Here is a 23,345-nt window from a genome sequence, read left to right as displayed (position 1 = left end):
AACTGTAGTGGCCATTATGGCTGATGACGGCTAAAGTGGAGAAATGATGGCAGATGGTGGTGGTGGTGGTGAGCCAGTGGGGGTGACGGTGGAAAACGTCGGCTGATGGCGGCTAGAGTGGAAAAAAATGGTGGCAGATGGTGGTGGTGGTGGCGAGCCAATAGTGGGGACGGTGGAAAATGCCGGCTCATGGTGGCGAGGCAAAACGTGTTTGGTGGAAGGCTTGGCGGATGAGGGTGGCATAATGAAAAGCACAGAAAAGTATGCGAAATCACTTATTTGTAGTGTTTCATTTTTGAATGCGCAGAGATATATGTTTACGGTAAAAAAAACAACGCTGCTCATTACGCTTTTTTTAGTACGTTTGTTTTTTATTCCTGTGGTGTCAACAACGCTTCAATTTTTGTGGAGCATAAAATATGCGGCCAGGAATATGTTCACATTTTGCGCACACACTTACGTCAGTTCGACATCCGCGATGTGTTTCTTTGTTGTGATGTTTAGAAAACTAGAATTGTCACTGTGAACGTGACAGTAAATGTTTTACATCGGCGCGCAGTAGTCGACCAATAAATGGGCTCCAGTTCGCTATCGCCCTGTGAATGTTAGAGCAGAACACTAGTGGTAGCTCGATGTCGCCACGCTAGAAACGCAACTCTGGTAATTCTTGCACACTCTATTGTTTGAGCCGTCCCTTTAAGTTAACAAAGTGCGTGCTAATATGCATAAACTTTCACTTTCGACAGGCATCGAGATGAGCCCCAGAGAATTCGATTTTTACCCCTCTGTTCTACCACCATGATTTCCACCAAAGGTTAGTCATACCGACCGAGCCCGTACAAGTGTTTTCAGCGCTTCTGGCTTTCAGAATACACAATTTTGACAAGTAAAAATGATAATACAGCACAGCTGTGGCATCATTTACCCTAAATTAAGCCTTTTTTATCATGGGCGGTGTCCTCGCAAGAAGCGACAAACATCGATGCGACGCACTTGCAGCACTTCCACCAAAGGTACGCCTCTTCTCACCGACAGCCGCCGGTCGCACTCGCCGGCACTTCACTGGTTCTTATGCGAGAACATAGACATGGCCCCGCCACGGTGGTCTAGTGGCTAAGGTACTCGGCTGCTGACAAGCAGGTCGCGGGATCGAATCCCGGCTGTGGTGGCTGCATTTCCGATGGAGGCGGAAATGTTGTAGGCCCGTGTACTCAGATTTGGGTGCACGTTAAAGAACACCAGGTTGTCAAAATTTCCGGAGGCCTCCACTACGGCGTCTCTCATAATCAAATGATGGTTTTGGGACGTTAAACCACACAAATCAATCAATCGAGAACATAGACACGTCAATTTGTATGCTTAATGAACTAATATGATAGAATAATATTTCTGGCGCACTGCAATCGTTTTCGCCAAGCCGTTAGGTAGTTGTTCCTGACGACAGAGCGACAGCGGTGCGCTGGCACGACGGTGCTCTGTGTTGCGCGAAAAACATCAGAATCAATTGTGTGGGCGTATCTATCAAATGACCATAGAAGCGTCATAAAGCCTGAACTGATATCGCTCTTTGGAAGAAGCGAGAAGCGGATAATAAACTTGGCAGTAACCGCCGATAAAGTCTACCTGCTCCTTACTCCACTGAGTTGTTTTTTTTTTCCCTTGCCGTTGTCAATTGTAAAAATAACATAGCGCTGTTGCCATTATCGCAGTGGCAATCGTTACAGGCAGCAGTTCTTCGTGTTTATCAAATGTGCAAATTTTAGCAGATGCAGATCCCGTTCCTCCCGAGTGAACAACAAACAGAACTGAAGTTAAACAGTGACTTCCTTACTTGACTACCACTTTAACACCCACATCGCCATCTGTAGGTGGGGCGCAATGGTTAGTGTGCTCAGTTCAGAATTCGGAGGTGGCAGGTTGGATTCCCAGCAGTCGCAAGTTTTTTTTCTAGGTGCTTTCTAGACCGTTTTTTAATACAATTATTTTTATTATCGCTAGTGGCAGCGATAATAAATAATAATAATAGCGCTAGTGGCTAGCGTGTCACGGGGGTTTTGACGCTGCTACGTGCTCCAGCATTGCCAGCTGGAGCATGCCATCCACCATACGCTCCACCATAGCCACCGTACACTATGTGCCACCAACATTTCCACCGCCATAATCCACCAAAATGGTGGATGGTGAAATCCACCATTCCTATGGTGGGTGTTTTTTCAATAGGGCGTCAACTGTGATACAGACGAAGTTACGCCGAATAGCGTGCTTTTGTCTTCACTTACCGACACTTACCCTTTCTTGTGCTGCTCTTAGAAATTTCTTGAGTATAGCCCATTAGCACCATTAGCCCCATTATATGCAGCATCGTTAAATCTGCCACAAAACCTATTACTCGTGGGGTGTCCCTAACGTGCCACTAAATACCTTCGCATGTTAACCTCAAACCTGAAAAAGAAGGTCTGGGGTGTGTTTTCTCTTTGTTAAAATACTTCCAGCATTGCAAACGGTCTTTTCATGTTCATCAGGCCGATTATTATGAATGGTTTTGATTATTGCTGCACAGAATGGCACATTCTATATTTTTACGCTCCAACTATAGGCCAAAAGCGAGTTTTTTTTTATGCGAAGCATTTCTTAGCAAATGACCGTGACTTTGAGGGTATCCGTCTGTCTATCCGTCCATCCATCCATCCATTCATCTATCTATCTAGCCGCCCACGACTTTTAGCTCTTCTGGTCGTATCGATAATTGTATCTATACCTAAATTGGCATGAAATAACGTGATGGTATGATGAGCTTGAGTGACTAATCATAACATGGAAATCATGACATGTATGTCATCAATGTAATGACTATGTTTTATGGTCTTGCGGCTCTCGGGATAGTTTCATTCACATGACAGGTTGCGAAACTGGTATGGTATGACATAACGGCATGGCGAACATTAACGTGGAAGTTATGACATCATGTCATGTAAGTCGTGAGTCTTGACTACACGCCATGTTCATGGTTCGCTAGTGATCGTTTCGTTAGTTTCACATATACCCAATTTGGTATTACGGAGCATGAATGGATGACCAAGAATATGACTGTTGCAAACATTTTGTTCTCTTACAAGGATCAATCATGCATCACTCATGAGATGCGTATCACGTGAGAACATGACTACATGCTATGTTCATTACGCGCTCACGGCCGTTTCGTTAGCTTCACTTATACCAAATTTGTTATTCAGTGATGTCAATGGATGACGAAGGCATATCACAGATGCAAACATGATAATCTTGATATGCGTACCTCGTAAAACAAGGCTACGTGGTATGCTCATAGCGTGCTCATGGTGGTTGGCTAGCTGCACATATGCCGAATTTAGTGTAACGTGATTGTTATGAACGACGAAGGCGTATTACTGGTGCAAACATGATAACCATGGCATGTGTACCATGTAAAACATGACTACATGCTATGCTGATAGCTTGCTCATGGTGGTTCGCTAGCTGCAGTAATTGTATCACGCGATATAAATAGACGACGAAGATAAATGACACGTCCAAACATGATTATCACGAACATGGAAGTCATGTACGGCATACTTTACGTCCGCCTCGTGACGTTGTGCTGGTTTGAAAGTGACGTACTAGAGTTCCTCATTTTTGCTTCGCATATAATCAATTCCCACTGCAAGTGGGATTCACCAATTTTCTAATTTGTGACAGCATATGTGTACTGGTAGGAAGCTCTTATATGTGGGGGATTTGAACTGTGTCCTGAAATAAAGTGATAGATGAATCAGTTGCGACAATAAAGACAAAAGCAGTGATGTTATGGCACAGGTGATAACTGAATACGAACCCCGCCACGTTGGTCTAGTGGCTAAGGTACCCGGCTGCTGACCCGCAAGTCGCGGGTTCGAATACCGGCTGTGGCGGCTGCATTTCCGTTGGAGGCGGAAATGTTGTAGGCCTGTGTGCTCAGATTTGGGTGCACGTTAAAGAACCCCAGGTGGTCGAAATTTCCGGAGCCCTCCACTACGGCGTCTCTCATAATCATATAGTAATTTTGAGACGTCAAACCCTACATATCAATCAATCAAATACGAATTACTAGATCTATCGGAATGCCTTTATAGCTCATAAGATGTGAAGTATATCTACATTTAGGGCACAAGTTATGCCCAATCGGACCGACTTTACCAAACTGGGGATGCGATAGCACAATGTGGCAGTTATTAGGTTGTTCCTGTTTCCTTTCTGAGCACTGTGTTGGAAAAGGCATTATTGGGCCAAAGAGAGAAAGGAATGACTTTTCTTGAGAACAGTGTAAAATGAACTCTAAACTCGTAAGTGACGAGTCATTTAGCGACAATGTTATAAGAGAGGTAATAATATTAACATGTAGCGTAGGAAAAAAATTGGAGAAAACTGGCAGCTATACAAGCAACGAATAAAAATGAAAGAAATAGAGAGATCTAGCGTGTAATTTTTTCAATCAAAAAATATGGACGAAGACCCTAAACAGACACTTGAAAGGCTAACGGCTCTTGAATGTGGAAAATCTGGAATATATGCTGATGATTCACGAAGTGTCAAACAAAGGATAGAGGTATTTGATGAAGAACACTAAAGTGCAGTGCTGGAATTATTCATAGCAACATCATTTACTTTGGATGAACGTCTGACGAAGCGAGCACTTGATTTAGAAAACACAAATGCCAGCGAAACCATATAGATGTCATTTATTTCATCGGTACCGAAGTTTCAGAAAATGAGAACATAGGACGTGTAGGTCGTGGTAAAAACAATAATTGACCAAAGGATTTGGGCACGTATGGCCCAGGGTTCTCGCACGACCCCCACTGCGCTATTCGTTCATGAGTTCATGCAGTTCCATTATGTAGGCGGCTCGGTCAGTGGCGGTGTTCTGCTTGGCCAGGTCCGTCGAGCGCAGCAGGGCCTCCCATTCCTCCCATGAGGTCGGTGGCTGCGGGTCTCGCGGGGGAGGGTCCACCGGGCACTCGAGGAGGATGTGGGTAAGAGAAGCATGGGGGTGAGTGCATCGAGCTCAGGATAGAGAGTTCTCCTGGGTAGATGCGGGAAAGTAAATATGGGGAGGGAAGTGTGCGGGTCTTGAGGCGACGCCGTAATATCTGATTAAAATTGTCCAGAAAACGCTGTCATTTCGCGCGGTATGCTTCAGTCATGTCACTGAAGAAATGCAGGCGCTCTCTGGAAGAGGCCGACTCATTTTCCGCCACCACCCAGTTTATGAGACCTCGGGCATGGTCATTGGCGGCTTCGTCGTCGGGATTTTCAGAGTGAGCAGGCATCAGATCAGCTGCTTATGGTCGACAGCATGTTTGGGGAGTGAGCTGAGTATGCCGAAAGCACTCTCAAGGACCCGGCCTCACGTAAAACTTAGGATTGTGTTTTTTTAAATCGCAAAGGACGTACCGGGCATCTGTGCAAGTGAGAGCAAGTGCGATCGCCACCTCTTCTGAGGATTCTGGATTGAATGCAGGAATTAGGCGGAAACTTGCGATGGGCTGGAGTGTGCGATCAACGACTGCAGCTGCCGCGTCAGCACCCGTGAAAGCTGCATACACCCATACGGCATCCTCCTCGGAACCGTGTGGAGAGCTTTTGCACGTACCTTGCGGCGGGCCGAATGGTACGCAACCTGGGTGTTTCTAGGGAGAGGCTTTATGATGAGCTGTGTGTGTATGTTTGAAGGGACTGATAGAAGTGAGGTTGGCTGCTGGTATGTGAATTTTGAGGTTGTTAAGTATGTGGCGTCCATGAAAAGTCTTAGGTAGGTGAAGAGGTTTATTTGCGGTTAGAGACAGCGACGAGACAGCGTGAAGAACCGTCCATTGATAGGCGCAGCAACGAACCGAAGCACGAGCAGAGAGAACCGGGCGTTGGCGATGCTGCATGCTGCAAACACATCTTCTTCTTCACAATCGTCCCCGCTGAAAAAGAAGCCATCCTGACGATTTAAGAAATTTCAGGGAGAGGCTCATGATACGGTTTTAGGCGGGAAACATGGACGATGTCACGTGCACGCCGGCGCCTGTCATCCGATCGGGAAACTGGCTCAATTACGTAATTAACCGGAGAGGTTTTCTCTAAGGCGGTGTAAGGCCCCTCGTACCGGGGGACAAGTTTTGATGAGAGTCCCGGAGTTTGGTATGAGATGGCAAGCCACACGAGAGACCCTGGGGCATAGCTAGGATCCGGAAGAGAGGTGCAACGGTTTTCTTTCTGGCGTTGCTGCTCGTCCGGGGTGAACGCACGGGCGAGCTGGCGGCATTCTTCTGCTTGTCGAGCAGCATCGGAGATAGGTGGACATTCGGAAGCATCAAGACGGTAGGGAAGTGGAGTATCGATTGTATGGGAAGGGTCGCGTCCATAAAGAAGAAAGAAAGGTGAAAATCCCAGTGGTTGTTTGTATTGCAGTATTATATGCGAATGTGAAGTATGGAAGAACATGGTCCTAGTGGCTATGAATAGATGCCACGAGCATTGAGAGCATATCACTCAGCGTGCGGTTAAACCGTTTCGTTAGCCCATTAGTCTAAGGGTAGTGTTCTGTCGTTTTCTAATGAATTACGTGGCATTTCGAAAGCAGAGCTTCGATGACCTACAAGAGGAAAGCGCGGCCTCTGTCACTGAGGAGCTCTCGAGGTGCGCCATGTCGAAGGATAAAGCGACGTAAAATGAAAGCGGCGACATCCTGAGCGGTAGCGCCCGGCAAAGCGTCTGTTTCGGCGTAGCGTGTTAAATGGTCGACCGCCACTTTAATCCACCATTGCCATCTGGTGTCAATGGAAGGGGGCCGTAGAGGTCGACGCCAACACGATCAAATGGCTTGGCAGGGCACGGAAGTGGCTGCGATTCGCCAGTCGCACGTACCGGTGTTCATTTGCGTCGCTGGCAGTCAGGACAGCACTGCACAAATTTGCGTACAAAATTGTACATGCCGTGCCAGTAATAGCGATGGCGATGGCGTTCATATGTTTTGAACACCCCGGCGTGGCTACATTGGGGATCGTCGTGAAGAGAGGCGCATACTTGCGATCGTAAAGTGCGTGGAATGACCAATAGCCACCGGCGGCCATCGGGAGCGTATATAGTTGCATCGATGAAGAAGTTGAACGCGGATGGCGAAATAGAAAGCTTGACGTCGGAGGGATCGAGATACCGGAAGGTTGGGCGTGCCGGATAGATATTCGAGTAGAGACGCGATTCACGGGCATGAGGTTGTTCGGTGGCAGTCGAGTCAAGATTTAACAATGACAAGGTCTGGAGGCACGTGTTTCCGCACGTCAGATCTGGTGACAAAGGTGAGCGGGACAGAGCATCAGCGTCAGAGTGTTTGCGTCCGCAGCGGTATAAGACGCGAATGTCGTACTCCTGGATGCGGAGTGCCCATCGCGCAAAGCGGCCAGAAGCGTCTTTCAGCGTGGAGAGCCAGCAAAGCGCATGGTGATCAGTTACTAGATCGAACGGGTGGCACTTTCCAAGCGCCCACACCAGAGCGAAACACCCTTTTTCTGTCACGCTGTAATTAGCTTTGGCTTTCGTCAAAGTGCGGCTAGCGTAGGCTACAACGTATTCCGAATAGCCGGGCTTTCGTTGAGCGAGAACAGCGCCTAGCCCGACGCCACTGGCGTTGGTGTGCACTTCGGTAGGAGCCGTCGGGTCGAAGTGGCGAAGAATAGGTGAGGAGGTGAGCAGACGGCACAGAGTAGTGAAGGCAACGTCACATACAGGGGACCAGGAGGAGAGGTTCACGTCACCGCGAAGAAGCTGGGTTAAAGGTGACATGTTGGATGCAAAATTGCGAACAAGGCACCAAAAGTTAGAGCATAGGCCTACAAAACTGCGAAGTTCCTTCAGGGTCGTCGTTTTGGGAAATTTTGCGACTGCTCAAAGTTTCGCCGGGTCTGGTAATACGCCGTGCTTCGACACGATGTGGCTTAGGATGACGAGCTCGCATGCAGCGAAGCGGCATTTTTTCAGGTTAAGCTGCAGGCCAGCGTAGGTCAGACAAGTCAAAACGTACCTGAGGCAAAGAATGTGCGTAGAAAAGTCGTGCGAAAAAACCACGACATCGTCGAGGTAGCAGAGGCACATATTCCACTTGAGGCCACGTAGCGTATTATCCATAAGTCGTTCAAACGTGGCGGGCGCGTTACAAAGTCCAAAGGGCATGACGTTAAACTCGTATAGTCCGTCAGGTGTTATAAATGCAGTTCTTTGGCGATCGCTTTCAGCCATTGGAACTTGCCAGTAGCCAGACACAAATCTAGCGACGAGAAGAATTCCGCTCCGTGAAGGGCGTCAATGGCGTCATCAATGCGCGGGAAGGATATACGTCCTTGCGGGTTATCTTATTCAAACGACGATAGTCCACGCAAAATTGGATAGATCCATCTTTCTTACGCACCAGAACGACAGGAGACGCCCAGGGACGGTGAGATGGCGGAATGACGTCTCTACAAAGCATATCTTTGACTTGATGGTTGATGACGCGGCGCACTTCAGTGGAGACATGGTATGGTCTTTGACGCAGTAGCTGGTGTTGGCCGGTGTCAACATGATGCTTGACTTGCGACGTACGGCCTAGTTGAGGTTGTGACACATCGAAAGGATTCCGGAACTCATGCAGAAGGTCAAGCAGGTTGGCATGTTCAGTATTAGTGAGGGTGTCGCTGATGGCGCTGAAAAACGTATCTTTGGACGACTCCTCGATGGCCGACAGTGATTTTGGGTGGTCGCAGTAGCCATCCGGGGCATCAACCAAAGACGAAGAGTCGAGATCCTGCACGCGGCCGCAACATTCTCTTGCAAGCAAAGTGACCGGTGTGAAAAGCGGATTGAATATGAACATATTGCTTCTTCCGGTGGCAAGGTCAATTGTTTCGAAAGGCAGCGACAGAGCTGGACGACTCGTGATGATATCTGAAGGCATAAAAAAACTGTAGCGTCGTGAAGGCGTTGCATGAAACGAGATCAAGTGCGAAATTTTCAGGTTTCCACCTGAATATCGGTATCTTCTTGCACGAACAACTTCGTCGGCTGATGAAGAGCGTCAAGTAACGAGACATCACAAAAGGGTGAAAACTCAACTTCAGCGCATGCGCAGTCGATGACGGCATTATGGCGGGATAGGAAGTCGCTCCCGAGAATGACGTCATGCGAACAGACAGTGAGGACAATAAACTCCACAATGTAAACAATGCCTTCGATGGACACTCTCGCAGTGCAGGCTGTGAGAAGCATTACTTGCTGTGCACTTGCGGTGTGGAGTGACAGTGCCGAAAGCGGCGTCGTGACTTGACGTAATACACGGCAGACATTAGCGGCAATAACAGAAACAGCGGCGGCGGTGTCCACAAGGGCGAAAGTACAGTAACCTTCAACAGTTACTGCAACCACGTTAGCAGGAGAGGGGTGAGGGCTTAGACAGTTTGAAAATGGCGAAGTTCTTGCCTCTTGAACTGTGGTGCTTAGTTTTCCTGGTCAGAAGGTCCGGGCCGGCGACGCATGGGGGAGGGCGATTGCCGGCAAGGAGAGGGTGCGCGCGGCGTCACGAAGTCGGGGTCGTTGGGAGGGGCATAACGAGGTGACGAGACCGGTCAGTATTGTGCGAAGGGTTAGCTGCCGCGTTGCGACGAACGGACATAGTCGCCGAGCGTCTGAGGTCGACGGCAGCAGTAGCGGGCAACGTGTCCGGAAGTGAAGCAGGCGTAGCATATCGGTCAGTTATCGGGCGTCCTCCAAGCATTGGCGACTGGTGGTGCCGCCCAAGGTGCAGTATAAGCAGCGGGGTGTGCGGGCTGTGAGCGCGTGGTGTAGGGTGGTTGCGGAAGCCTACGCACAGCGTCTGCATATGTGAACGGCGCTGCTACAGGCTGCATCTCTTGCGAGCAGGCGACAGGAGGAGCCACAGGCTGCGCTGCATACGTTAGGGGTGCGGCCACAGGCTGCGCGGCTGGCGGATAGGTGACAGGAGAGCCTACCGGCTGCGCGACACGCTGGCAATGAACACGGCTGAATAGAGGCGGCTCGTGGTGCACAAGAAGAACAGCTTGGGCAATCTCTTCTAAAATAGCAGTGCGAAGCGGGGCAGGTAGACGGGTGGTGGTCTCGTGAGTGAAGGGCACTAGGGAAAGTTGGCGGGCGACATCCTCACGGATGAAGGCTCGGACCTGCTGAAGCAATGATGAATTGTCAGGCAGGGTGTCAAAACTGGACAGTGACTCACCACCACGCTGAGGCTGCCGAGTCAGAGTGCGTTGCTTCTTCAACTCTTCGTAGCTCTGACACAAGCTGACGACTTCGGAAACTGTGCTTGGATTTTTTGCCAATATCATTTGAAATTCGCCGTGGTCGATGCCCTTCAGAATGTGTTTGACCTTGTCAGATTCGGGCATGGTGTCATTTGCACGTCAACAAAGGTCGACGACGTCCTAAATATAGCTGGTAAAGGTCTCGCCAGTCTGCTGAGAGCAGACGCGTAAGCGCTGTTCCGCCCACTGCTTGCGGACAGCCGGCTGACCGAACACTTCAGCACATGACGTCTTGAAGACGCTTCATGTGGGGATGTTGTGTTTGTGGTTGTTAAACCACAATTCGGCGACGCCAGTGAGATAAATATGACGTGGTCCAGCTTGTCGGCTTCATCCCACTTATTTTTGGTGCTCACCAGTTCGTAGTACTCGAGCCAGTCTTCGACGTCGGTCCCACCCGCAACACTGAAGACCTTCGGGCCCCGTAGCCTAGGATGGCCAGGGCAGTTGAACTGGGGCGAAGGCGCCGATAGAGTGGCGTTGTCATGACAGGCAGTAGCGTGCGGCTTCGCAGCTCTAGGGTGTAGCAACGGGGATTAACAACACCTTCCACCAAATGTGAAGAAGTTTATTAGCCGTTAAAGACAGGGACGAGACAGCGTGAAGAACCGTCTGGTGATTGGCACAGCAACGAACCGAAGCACGAGCCGAGAGAGCCGGGCGTTGGCGATACTGCTTGCTGCAGGCACATCTTCACAGGTAGAAGAGTGTATTGGGCTTGCCTGTGGGTCTCTATCAGGTCGTGTGTAGTGTTCTGAAGCCCAAGTTGAAAAGGTTAAGTGGTTTGGGTGTTAGGAGGGAAATTTAAAACCATATTGTAGGCCTGCATGACATCTTGGGTGGCCATTTCTTTTTGTCGAAGTCGGAGATAAGGGACTGCACAAAGAAAGTGGCTCAGTATGAATGCATGAATAAGTCGACCAAAATCGTGTTCTGTCATGCATTAATGTTTGCCAGAAACTCGGCGGACGAGGTGCGAGAGTCCCTTCGTCACCTGTTTCAGTTTTCGGATGGTGAAAATATTATGGCCGTTGTTTTGGATGTGAAGGCCCAAGATCCGGAGTGTGTCAACCTCCGGGATAGCACGGCTGGTCAGAGTAATGGTGATAGAAGTAGAGGGAAGAGTACGTGGTGAAGGGCCTATGAGAAGAAGCTTAGATTTTCCCAGAGAGCAGGAAAGACCAATGCATTGTGCGTGTCGCTGTGTGATATTTGCAGCGGTTTGTAATGTTACCTTTAAGTCTCCATAACTACCGCGGGTATCCCACGGAGTGATGTCGTTGGCATAGAGGGTGTGGTGAAGGTGAGGGCTATTGTCAAGAGCGCGGGCTAAGGAAACGAGTGTGACACCGAAGAGTAAAGGGGAAAGGACTGAACCTTGCGGAGTGCCTACTCCACCGAGGGTGTATAAGGGGGTGCATGGGGGCCCATTTGAAACTCGGCCGTGCGTCCCGAGAGGGAGGATTGTATGTATGCGTACATGCGTACGCCCACATTGAGAGGGAGGGAGCCGCAATGATCGCTACCTGTTCTACGCGATCAACGCGATCAAAAGCCTTGGTTAAGTCCAGGGCAAAGATGGCTTTATTATGAGCGGCTATTGTAGGATCAAGGATGTCGTGCGTCAGTTGAAGCATGGCATCTTGGACGGAGAGACATGAGTGGAAGCTCACCATTGTGTGCGGGTATAGAATGTGGTCGTGCATGTGTTCATTAGTCGGTTTATTGCAATGGGTTTGAGAAGCTTCCGGAGACATGATGTGAGCGAAATTGGCCAAATGTTAGATATAGTGAGAGGTTTGTTAGGTTTAGGGACAAAGATAATCTTGGCATGGCGCCAGGATTGTGGCTTCCTTCAGCATTTATTGAAGTATTCTGTAATCTGGGCAATAGAGTGATCATTCATGTTCACAGCAGACGCTATAATGTACTATTCAAATTAAATGTCATGTGTTCATTATGAAAAGAAATGATCATATAGTTCAACAGTCGTTGTGCGAAAAAATCTGCCACAGACCAAAATATTTAGAAAGAGGTGTTAAATTAATTTGATTAAACAAGCTTGTTTGACTAATTTACAAATAAACACAAGGTCTTTCATTATTTCTAAACATGACTTACAGGGTTGCAAGCCAGGTGAACTAGTCTGCAGCTATACCCTATAGCTGTATAAATTTATAAGAGGACAACAAGACACACGACCGCACGAACTTCTCACTCTGGATTATTCTTGTGCACACATCAGCTAATTCTGCACAAGAGGATGACTTACCACCACATAGACAATACAAGATGAAAGAATCTATACAAGCGCAATTTTAGCGCTGACACTTGTGGATAATTGCAAGGCTCCTGTAATAATTTTGAAATGATAACTCCAAATGCTATGAAAGATGTGCTAATGGGGTTTATTATGTTGTTCTTTTGGCATTATATAAACCTCCGAAATTTCACGTGCTTTTCGAGACTTGCAATGATCCGAAGTCTTGGTCTCATAGGAGACCACCACTGCATAGCTGGCTCGCCAAAAACAGCACTTGGCAGAGAGTCGCGACACAATTAAGCCATTCGCAGACCGGCTTTAGGGAAAGCACGCTCTTGCGGTGCTGCCGTGCTTAATTTTTGAACAAACAGCTCTCAAAGCCATTGCACCAGTAATACTGTACTGTAGTTTAAAAACCAGTCTGAAGGCTACTCTCACATAAATAGCATTTGAAAACAAAGAGAAGCTCTGCAAAGCGGACTGCATCTATGCATGTGGCATCGAAGAAACAGTGTTGTGTAGTGATGACATCTCCCTCGGGATCATTTACTGGTTGGGATTTTATGCTATGGTAGTATGGCTTATATGCCCATGGGGACGGTACTACAGTGCGCACTTCTGCAGTAAGAAAAAAAACGAATAAGTAGTGGCTGTCACGCCACTTTTTTTTCTGGCGGCATATTTACACCCTCTATGCGGTATGTATGTACGTGAACGTCGATCAAGCAAACCACTGTGGCAGCATAGCGCGGGTGGTGTCGTGGTCTTATGCTTGTTAGCGCGGCATGGATCTCCGACCACAATGGCTGCATTTATATGGGGACGAAATATAAAAAGAACACCCGTGAACGAAAAGATATGTGCTCATTGGAGAACCCCAAGTGGTCTCAATCTTGGTACGCACACTACAGCATACCTCAGAATGATATCTTGTTGGCATATTAAAGCCTAGCAATTATCAATGTTGAAGAGCCATGTTCATTTTACGCCGACACATGCAAGCGGAAAAAACTGAAACTGCGTGTTAGGTGAGCTAAACAACAAGCAAACATCAAAGACATTTGATACTTCTCTAGCAACGCATAATTTCCGATCTTACTTAGCCACGGCAGCAAGTCAGAAAAACGCTTACTGAATTGGCTGGCTCCATAAAGCTAAGCTTTGAGTAGTCTGCTCCTTTTTTTGTAACAAGAACCCTGTTTTTTGCACAAATTAAGTTAAACAGAGGCACTTCGAGATCGAGTTTTCACTGCGAGAGTATCTCTTTTAACAGCCCAGAGGCGTATGAACGTGGCCTTGCAGAAGTGTTGGGGGCAATGCAGCTTTCCTTTACAAGCAACTGTTTACAAAAAAAAAAAAGACTACCTGCCTACCGTTTCATTCACTACACGCAGTGGCATCAGATATAGTTTGGTGGTGATGGTCAAATGGACGGACGCATTGAAACTTTGTTAGTCTTGAAGTTCACTACTCAACACTCAGTGGGTCAGATCAAAAAAAATTTATAATGCCGTTTGTTGCATATTATGCTCGTTTCATTTCCAGCAAAACACCGTTTAAACTCGACTGTTAGGCCTTGGCTTCCACTGGTGGCTGTCCTCACTATCAGAAAAAAATAGCAGACACGTTCCATCTGGTTTAGAAACGAGCCCGAAAGCACCAGAAAGGAGAGCGAGAGCAGAATTTTGCGCGGCTGACCACTTGGATGCAACGCTGCCTCCTCTTTCTACGTTCTCCCTTTCCTCTATACGTCCTCCTTTTTACATTCTGTTGCACTTGAATACGCAGCAGTACCGCAAGCGCCCTTTGGTTTTTTTTGGGGAGAAATATATTTCTTTAGTGCACAGGGAACTTTTCAGAAGGAAGGTATAGCAGAGAGATAGAACAGGGCGCACACTTATAGCCAATTTTATTCCACAGATGGCATAAATATATATACGGTGAAGAGGGCGAGGAGATCACGCACAGAAGAAAGGACAAATGATGGCGCATGCGCCTGACTACCTTATTCCCGTCTTAAAATGACAGCTTAACTGGAAAGATACCTGAAATCATCATTCGATAGATTGACAGGTACCTTTTCAGTTCAGTTGTCATTTTAGGATTAGAATGAGGTGGTAGGTTTCAGAGCAGTTCAGTGTGATTTTATTTATTAGTATGCTTTTAGAGCAGCTTGGCACGAAAAAAAAGAAATGAATAAAAAATGTGCAATTTGAGCAGCTGTCTCGCTCCTGACCGATGCATGTGTGTTGGCAGTACAGGCCCAGGTGGCAACAGCCTCTTTCGCCGGTCATTTTCTTATTCCAAAGAGATCAAAGATTGAATTGCTGCATCTTTGGTACAGGGAGCTGTGTGCAAGTCATGTGTGCACAAGGTATTGAGCAGTGTTTATGCTCAGATCCAGAGGTTTCCAACAGCAGGGTTTCCAGATTATGCGGTTACTAGATCCTGCGAAAAGGTGGCGAGATATATCAAACATTTCAGCAAATGCGAAGCTTGTGAGAAAAATTATAAAAGGCACTTCAGCTTGCTGCCCTACGTTCAAGCTCTTTATTGATACAAGCTCTTATTAATACACGAAAATACACAACAATTCTTAGACTTGTTAACAAGATGGCGCACAATTAAGAGCGTCTGGCAGTGGTATGTACTGCTCTAAAGAAGCTGGGCAGCACTTGCACACTTGTTACGATCGGGGCCAAACGCAAAACAAAAAATAAAGGTGAATGTGGTCAGAAACACCGAAGCTCCTCCATTTCTTGTGTTACAGAAGTAGTGTACAAGATTGCTCAGCCATGCGCCAACAGTTGTATTAATCAGACTGCTAGGTGCATGTTAGATTATGGGGGCACCAGAGGAAACGCAAAAAGAATGTCCGAATATCAAACTTGTTTGCTTATTGAACACAGTGTCACTGCAATCTACTGTTTACCAAAATCAGGGGTGCAACAGCCGAAATAGAACTTGGAGCAATTTTAGGAGCAGCAAAATATTACTTTGGAGCACTTGTATGTAAATTTTGAGCAGGTAACAGGGACAAAAAATATGCAAATTTCATCTCTAGATACCAAACTTTGAGCAGTATAAAAAAGAATGCTTACATTTAGAAACAAAATATGTATAAACAATTTGACATCACCTGAATTGTGCAGTGTACTCATCAGCACTGCTCTTTCATTTAAAGTGGTATTTTGAACCACCCTACTGAGCCAACAATGATAAAGTCCATATTAGCATTTGCTCTGCGTGTAAAATCATTTGGCAGACTCTGCGAAATAAAATATGGATCTGCCAAGCTTGCGACCATGAAATTTGGAAGATTACTGATACTGAAATGCTCAGGTGGTGAAAACAAAAACAAAAAAACTGGTGCACAATTTAGTTTGTTTTTTTAGGGAAGCAGAAATATCATACACTGCCCAAATTATTTCCAGTAGCATATTTAGAAATCAGTGATTACACTGATACTCATAATTAGGCAGTATACAAACGCATGAGTAAGTGAACATTTTGTGCAGTGTCCCGTGACTAGGGACATCAACCCCTTCCAAATCTCAATATGCTTATCCACAAAGCACTAATGTAAAATGGCAAAGGTGGCCTATTCAGAATTCAATGCACGGGTTAGAATCCTAAGCCAAGAAATTTTCTAATCACAACAGCTCCCCTTCACCAACTTCAAACTTTGCTTTTTTTTCCACCGTGGGGTTAGGTATCGCTTTGGCTCTCCCTGAAGGCACGTTCGACCAGGTAAAGTAACAACGGCGTGCACCCGTTCACATGGCGACAGTACCACAGATGTCCATCGCCAGGACCGTGGCTGGGACGATGCAACTTCAAAACAAAAAATTGGGGGTGGTGGGAGCTCAGAGCTTTCAATGAAATAGAGTGTCCAGTTTTTTTTTAAGCTTTATTCACAAACTGTGCCATATTTCACGACAGCTCTTAGATGATGAATCAGTTTTCGAAGCTTACCAAGTTTTCGCCTGAATATCAAAACAGCATTGAGAGGAAGTGACAGTGGCTATGAGCCCATTCTACAGACGTAATCTATATGAAAAGAACCCTGCAGTGTGACCTGAAGTCGCAGATGGCAGAGGCATAGCCAGAAATGTTTTTTGAAGGGGGCGCCACCTTGATTAGAATAGGTCCCAGCTAGGCAAGTAGATGTGGTAGACCATTATTTTCTGTGCCCCTATATACCGTAGCAAAATATTGGGAGGGCAGAGGCACGGGCCTGGTGTGCCACCCCCTGGCTACGCTACTGGTGGACGGAAACCAGTGTGGTCGAGTACACACATAGAAAAGGAGAGCCAAGGAGGAGGGTGAAAGTGGCAAAGGCTACTGTTGGTTACCTTGGCAAGAGAAGTAGCTCTAACTAGAGCGGCACATGTATGATATAAGAAAGGAGGTTTCGTCCAACGTGCTGGCCGAACACACAGAAGCAACTAACAACAAAACAGACTTGAATAATGTGAAATTACCCAAATAAAGGGAAAAGAATTGGACTTCCGGGCTATATCTAGACTCTCTGACAATTCGGACAACAACGGGGAACATTCTTGAGTGTAATGACAATGACAGCAACTTCCCCCAGATATACACACCTACATCCTATTTTGAAATATACATAATTGGACTGTTCGCACATTCATTTTTAGTTGTGAGCGTGGATCCCGTGTGGAAACTTTTCGAACACCCGACAGCGCTGTACAGACGTGCAGAATCTGCTGCCATCTAGCAGACACCGAGCACATTTCTGCAATGTTGAAGGCTGGGCACGCTCCACCTGTCCAAGCACAGAATGTTCATATTAACGTGTGGTGGCAGATAGGGGTGCAAGCACCAACAAGTTTTCGTGTGCCATGTTGCTCAGACTGAGCAAACTGGGATGCTAAAAATATTTGCAGTAAATTAACCTCTTCGTTATTTGACTTTCTCGTGGCTGACGTGAAGGGCCAGATCTGTTGGTCATTTCGCTGCTTACAATTAAATGCCTGTTTATGTTCTACGTTCTATCCAGATGTGGGAAAGCATAGGCACTCATCACAGCACGCTCTTTCATGCCATGCCAGAATGAAACAGTTTTTCCACGGTGTGAATGCAGCCAAAGACAAACCAGCCTTATGCACGAGCTTCAAAGATGCGTCACGGTACTCATGCTTGCTTCTGCTGCTGATTACAGCATTACTTTGTCGATTACATTGTGATAACAACTACATATTAGCCACGTAGCTTCTGCATGTCATCAATTCTCATCTAATGGTTTGGTTGTGCTCGAACATGTTGCTTATGTTTTCTTGTTTATTGTGGAGTCTAATAAGGTAACATTTGGTGGTGTGGTTTGCACACCTGTTGCTTCACTATGTGTACTTTTCAACCATTCCATGTGCTCTTTCAGAGGCGGCGGCCAATTATAGAAGGGCGACCCGAATGCTGTGAACCTTCCACTGGTATTAATATTATTATTATTTATAGTACAAGAAGAGCAAATATATTATTCCAAATGGTGATCCTCCTTCAAAAAAAATGTTGTATCCAACTTTGTGTGCCGTAAAATGTTAATAAATGTCTCAAGTGTCTCAACACAGTTCGAAACTGAAACATGGTGTTCTGGCAAATCTGTTACCCTTAACTGTGGGTGCACTCCTCCTAATTACGCAGAGGTGGTTTCGCGAATGTTCAGTAGGCGATACACAACTGCCCTGGTGCAAACGGCGTGAAATCGAAAGGTGAAAATGTGCCCCGAAAGTGATGACGTGAACGCAATCATTTTACACCTACTGTGATGTTTACCAGCACATCCCCTCCCTCCCCCAAAAAATGGGTATTCAATGAAATAACAGCTAATCAGCACCTACTTTATGAATACCTTTTCATTTTGCTTTTTCACGCAGAAAAGACTACAAGTTTAGAAAATTTACTTGTGTGTTAATGCTATATATAGCATACGTTGACGACTTCAGTGGCAAAGCATTATTTATTTGAGCTATAAAGAAAGAGTAAAAAGTTTCATTTCAAGTTAGATGTGCAATAAATCGGACGGGCTATTTTGTAAGTATTCTATCTAGAACAGGGCAGACATGAAACAAAAGAATGAAATGGAAGCACACTTGATTAGTCAAGGCTATTCTCGTGGTCAAGATATGAGAATAGCCATGGAAGGTGCATAGAACGGGTGAAGGCCACATTGCGTAAATAAAATGGAGACAAATTGGCATCCGAACAACATGAATTCAATTGAAATGAAGCGCTTGAGCCCAAAGAATCGAATTAGTCTGTTTTGTACCTGGCTTACCGTAATCCTGCTGCAAAAATCACAAAAATGACTCCTCCTAATTGCAACAACACCTAGCGTCTACTCAAGAAACAAATAAAAGGCTGAAGTCGTCCCACTCTGCGATCTCAAGCTTTCAAAAACAACACGTGCCAATATTGATGATATGCTGTATTCATTTTATATTATTTCATGAGTTGAAAGCATTTTCGGATCTCTCAGCTTGCCTATAAACTTTTTGATCTCTCTTGTTCTTTCATTGTATCTCCTCCCATTCTAACTAAAACGCTTACAAATTAACTCCCACATGGACATAGCCCCTCTCTAGTAAATTACGCTTCGCAATGGTGTAAAAAAGCTTCCTTATTCCCCATCTGTGTCTCGCTATAGCCTCCTTTCAGCCGCCCTGCATTATTGCTCATGAATAGCAAATAACTAAAGCAATCCTTATTTTAAAATCCGGTGACCATATAAAGTGCCCCTAAACTACCCCCTATAATTTTTTTCAAACATTTGAAGTAGACACGTGCACCATATGAAAAATGCTGCATGACCAATGATTCTCCACGTAGCAGCGCAACATGCCCCCAATGCTCCACAAATTCCGAGAAACCACCCTCCCCCCCATGCCTTTCGGGTTGGCACGTGACATCAAGAAGTTGATACTGACGTGCAGAATAATATGCTGCCATTGGCCAAGCTAACACCTACGACATCCTGTTAGCCTGCAAGAGGCTGTACACGCCACTCGTCGTTTGTCGGGATGCCCGCATGCATGCACGTGCTTGTAAATCAGGTACTCTGGTCCGTGGCACAGGGTTCATACTAACACTATTCGTATAAGCACCGGCTGGCACAGCAACAGCGATTCGCCAACAAGCACACAGTTCACAGAGGGTGGAGTCGCGGCAACCGTAACAAGACAGTGTTTGGAGCAATATGTCATCGATGATGTATGCCGCGCAAGATTGGGAGTGGTGCTCGGCAAGAGAGCAAAGCGGCTTCGGGAGAGGTACCAACGGAGGGTAGTGAAAAGAAGAATGGAAGGAGTGATTACTGTGCTTAGATAATCAAACGCATTTAACTCCGCTATTACTGCACCGTTTCAAAAAATTTTGACGGCTTTATGGTTGTGCACTTGCGCACAACCTCTTCAACACAACTAAATTTCCACCTCTGGGTGGTTAAATATTGCATCTGGTTTCTGGCTACATGCAGTATAGCACATATTGCGTGCCAGCACTGTTCAGGTAAAAAAATAATTCTTCATGTTTGGCTGTGAGATTGGTGGCCTCGAAATCAAGCGGCAAATGTTTAAACCAGCAATGCTATTGCCACTGATAGATGCCATTGCCACAATGCTATTGCCTCTGTCAAACGTGGTACTCTGGTGCAGCATGGCATAATCTATATTGATTTTATTAGGATGGTGCAAGAAACTTAGTTTGACACATTGGTGTGCAGAAGCAGCATCACTCGATGAGGAATTGGAGGGGGGGGGGCGCTTACAATAATAAAACCACACAATGTTAACAGACAAGGCAAACATAAGAATTCAGATGAATTATTACTTCAAATTTCATATTTTTTTTTCGACTCGCCACGAGTGAATTTTCAAAACAAACTGAAAGGTTTTGTTGGGCTTGCAAAGCAAGAAAAACGAAAACGTATCTCAGACCTCCTTTTGTTGTCTGTCAAGCTAACCCGCAATTATCAACATAATCACCGCCACAACTTTCTTTGCTTCGAAGCAAATGACATAAATGTTGATGTCACGAAGCTTTTAAACGTATGTGCTCATTATATCTGATGTAGCTAGCAAGTTACACAAGCCTTGTCTAGCGTACTGACCTGCCACACTAAGATCTGCCTCTAGTTACAATGGGCCACGCTCCATATAACGGCCACGCTGAACCCACGGCAGACTGCAGTAGTTGGCCTTGTTTTAGGTGAATTGTAGACGTGGTTATGCAAAATGATGCGACATGTGCTACGTGTATGCACCATTTCGCTCACACTGCCGATCCACTGCACAAGTTTGACATCCAGGCACATAAAATTAACATTGGTGACTTGCAGGTACTTTTCTAAAGGATACCCTAGACATAGGCAGACGACATAGGCTCCCGTCATGTTGCGGTAAGCTTACACAAGTTGCGTAATAGAAGATTACCTGTACTCTACTATGTACACTCGACTCAAAAGAAAAAAAGATCGATCACTCGGGTCACACGTACGCGACTAGCCGCAACTGTTCGTCCTACTTACTCTCCGAATACTCGGACACTACGCTCAGCGGTTGATTAAGGTGCACGTGACAGGTATGAACAAGAAGGCACTCGTACAGAAGAACAGTAACTTATACTCACAATTGTAATCTGGCTCGTCGCTGGCGTTGCTGAGGCAGCTGAAATTCTCTTCTCTCTGCGCAGATATAGTGTACTAGAATATGGGTAGTGTGTTCAGGCATTCTCTCTCGCAATGCATCGCGTGAAACGGCGCACGTGGACAAAAAACTGGTTCCAAAGGGAGCGCTGCCGTAGCATGGGCTGGCAGGCTTGTCAGCTCCACCCCGCTCTGCCTTCTCAGGTGCTGTTCAGTGACCTGTTGCTTGTGTTCACGCCCGCTTAACCAAAGTTTTTTCTGGCAATGTTTTTGCTGGCCGCGCAACAGTGAGGCGATGCCGAGTCATCGGCCACAACGACACCGCTTTGCACCTAGGTGCGAAGCAGGGTATACCTTTGGAAAAAAGGTAAGCAGCCGTCACTTTTCACTGCACCCAAAGGCGATGCATGGAGGAAGGTGTGGGAACAGAATTTACATCGACAAGAGGGGACCATGAACGAAAGCTGCTCTGTATGTAAGCTTCACTTCGAGTCTTCATGTGTTCTCGGAGACTACGTGCACGTTGTAAACGGTGAAGAAGTTCACGTACCACATAGGAGACCAGAGCTAACGCTGGACGACGTGCCGATGTTACCGCCCATCTTACCAAGCTAGTTATCGAAGAAAGCGCCGCACCCAAAACCTCCGAGAAAGCGGGAGAATTAAGCGGCCGAATCTACCATCTCCAAGAAAACTGCAGCACTATGTGTTCACGGTGAGGCCACCGATTCAGGTTCATCGATGGACCTTCCTGCTGACTACGGTCCCGAGGTGGCGAACCCTACGGGGACTGCAGCTTCGCTGGAACGCTTACTCAAGCTTTGTTTACCTTGAATTTATACGACCTCGATCGCACCGCATCTCGTGTCAAAAAGAGTGGTTTTATGCGAGCTGTCACGACTTTATTTTTTCGTGAAGGGTATCAACCAGTCTCGAGAAGCAAAAAAAAAAAAGAAAGCTGCACGTGAAAATCAGTCTGTGTTCATAAAGGTGCAACGTGATGAAGTGCTCGTGAACTGATAATTCCACGGAATGGCGACAAATTTATTCAGTGTTACTGCTCACTGCAGTATGCGCGGTCGTAAATAAAGGGTGTCTTCTTACCGTCCGACAGTGTTGCCAAGTGAAGTTTCTTTTTGACTGTACAGTGCAATATCTGTTGCGGGCACAGCACGAATGCAAACATGGTGTCCAACGTGTTCGTATTTGCTTGTTTGCAGGTTCCGCTTCTTGTCACCGCTGCGAATTCAAGTGCAATGGCCGCTTTCACCAAGACGGAGCACGAGCCGCCGTTCTCAAGCTATCTGGATCTGTCGCCGATGCCGCTTCTATCCACGTGCAGCAAAGACGCCTGTATCGGAAGCATCTACCAATCGAAGACAACCACGCTATGGACTGCCGCCGACTTAAATAGCCCACCGGACGCCCACCTACTCAGTTGCGGGCACGGCACGAATACAAACATGGTGTCCAACTGTTCGTATTTGCTTGTTTGCAGGTGAGGCAGATTACTTCATCATTTAAAAGTGATCATTTGTCTCTAATAGTTGTGCCGTGCCAACGAACACTGGAGTTGATAGTGTACAATTTTTGGTCCATATTTCTCAAGCTTGTCACAAGGGGTTGATGTCGAGTTGAATCCGGGTCCGAGTTCAAACTCAGATGACAAACTTGAGCAGATTTTGCAAAGTTTGAAGGAGCAGTCAAAAACATTAGCCAACATTAAACGTGATCAGAGAGCAGTTCAAAAGGAAGTAAAATAAAATGGTGCAGCAATAAAAAATATTGACGACCACCTAGGTAAACTTGAGTCCTCTCTGTCTAAACTGGATGACGCACAACAAACAGCAACCCGACTAAAAGAAATAGTTGAAGTGTTATCTATGAAGGTTCATGACATTGAAAATCCCCAGCGCCGCAATGATCTTGTTATTTTCAGTCTTCATGAGCAGGACAGGGAAACACAGGAAGACCCGACGAAAGTGGTACAGGAGAAAATTTTTTCAGTCATCGGTTTATCACCTAAAAGCGTGGAGCGTATGCACTGCATTGGAAAAAGACAGACAAA

At 46.4% G+C, this 23,345-nt stretch overlaps 1 long non-coding RNA gene across 1 annotated transcript in view; it reads left to right on the top strand.

Moving 5' to 3' along the window:
• LOC119166684 (uncharacterized) overlaps nt 1-23,082 on the top strand; it is a 31,908-nt gene extending 8,826 nt beyond the window's left edge. The window contains exon 3 of the long non-coding RNA XR_012888804.1: nt 22,498-23,082. This is a non-coding gene — a long non-coding RNA (uncharacterized LOC119166684). The remainder of the gene's footprint in view (nt 1-22,497) is intronic.
• The last annotated feature ends 263 nt before the right edge of the window (nt 23,083-23,345 follow it).

The sequence above is a fragment of the Rhipicephalus microplus genome, unplaced genomic scaffold (assembly GCF_043290135.1).
Source record: "Rhipicephalus microplus isolate Deutch F79 unplaced genomic scaffold, USDA_Rmic scaffold_16, whole genome shotgun sequence".
NCBI lineage: Eukaryota > Metazoa > Arthropoda > Arachnida > Ixodida > Ixodidae > Rhipicephalus > Rhipicephalus microplus.
Note: the sequence above shows the minus strand (reverse complement) of the source record. Positions and strands in the feature narration are given on the sequence as shown.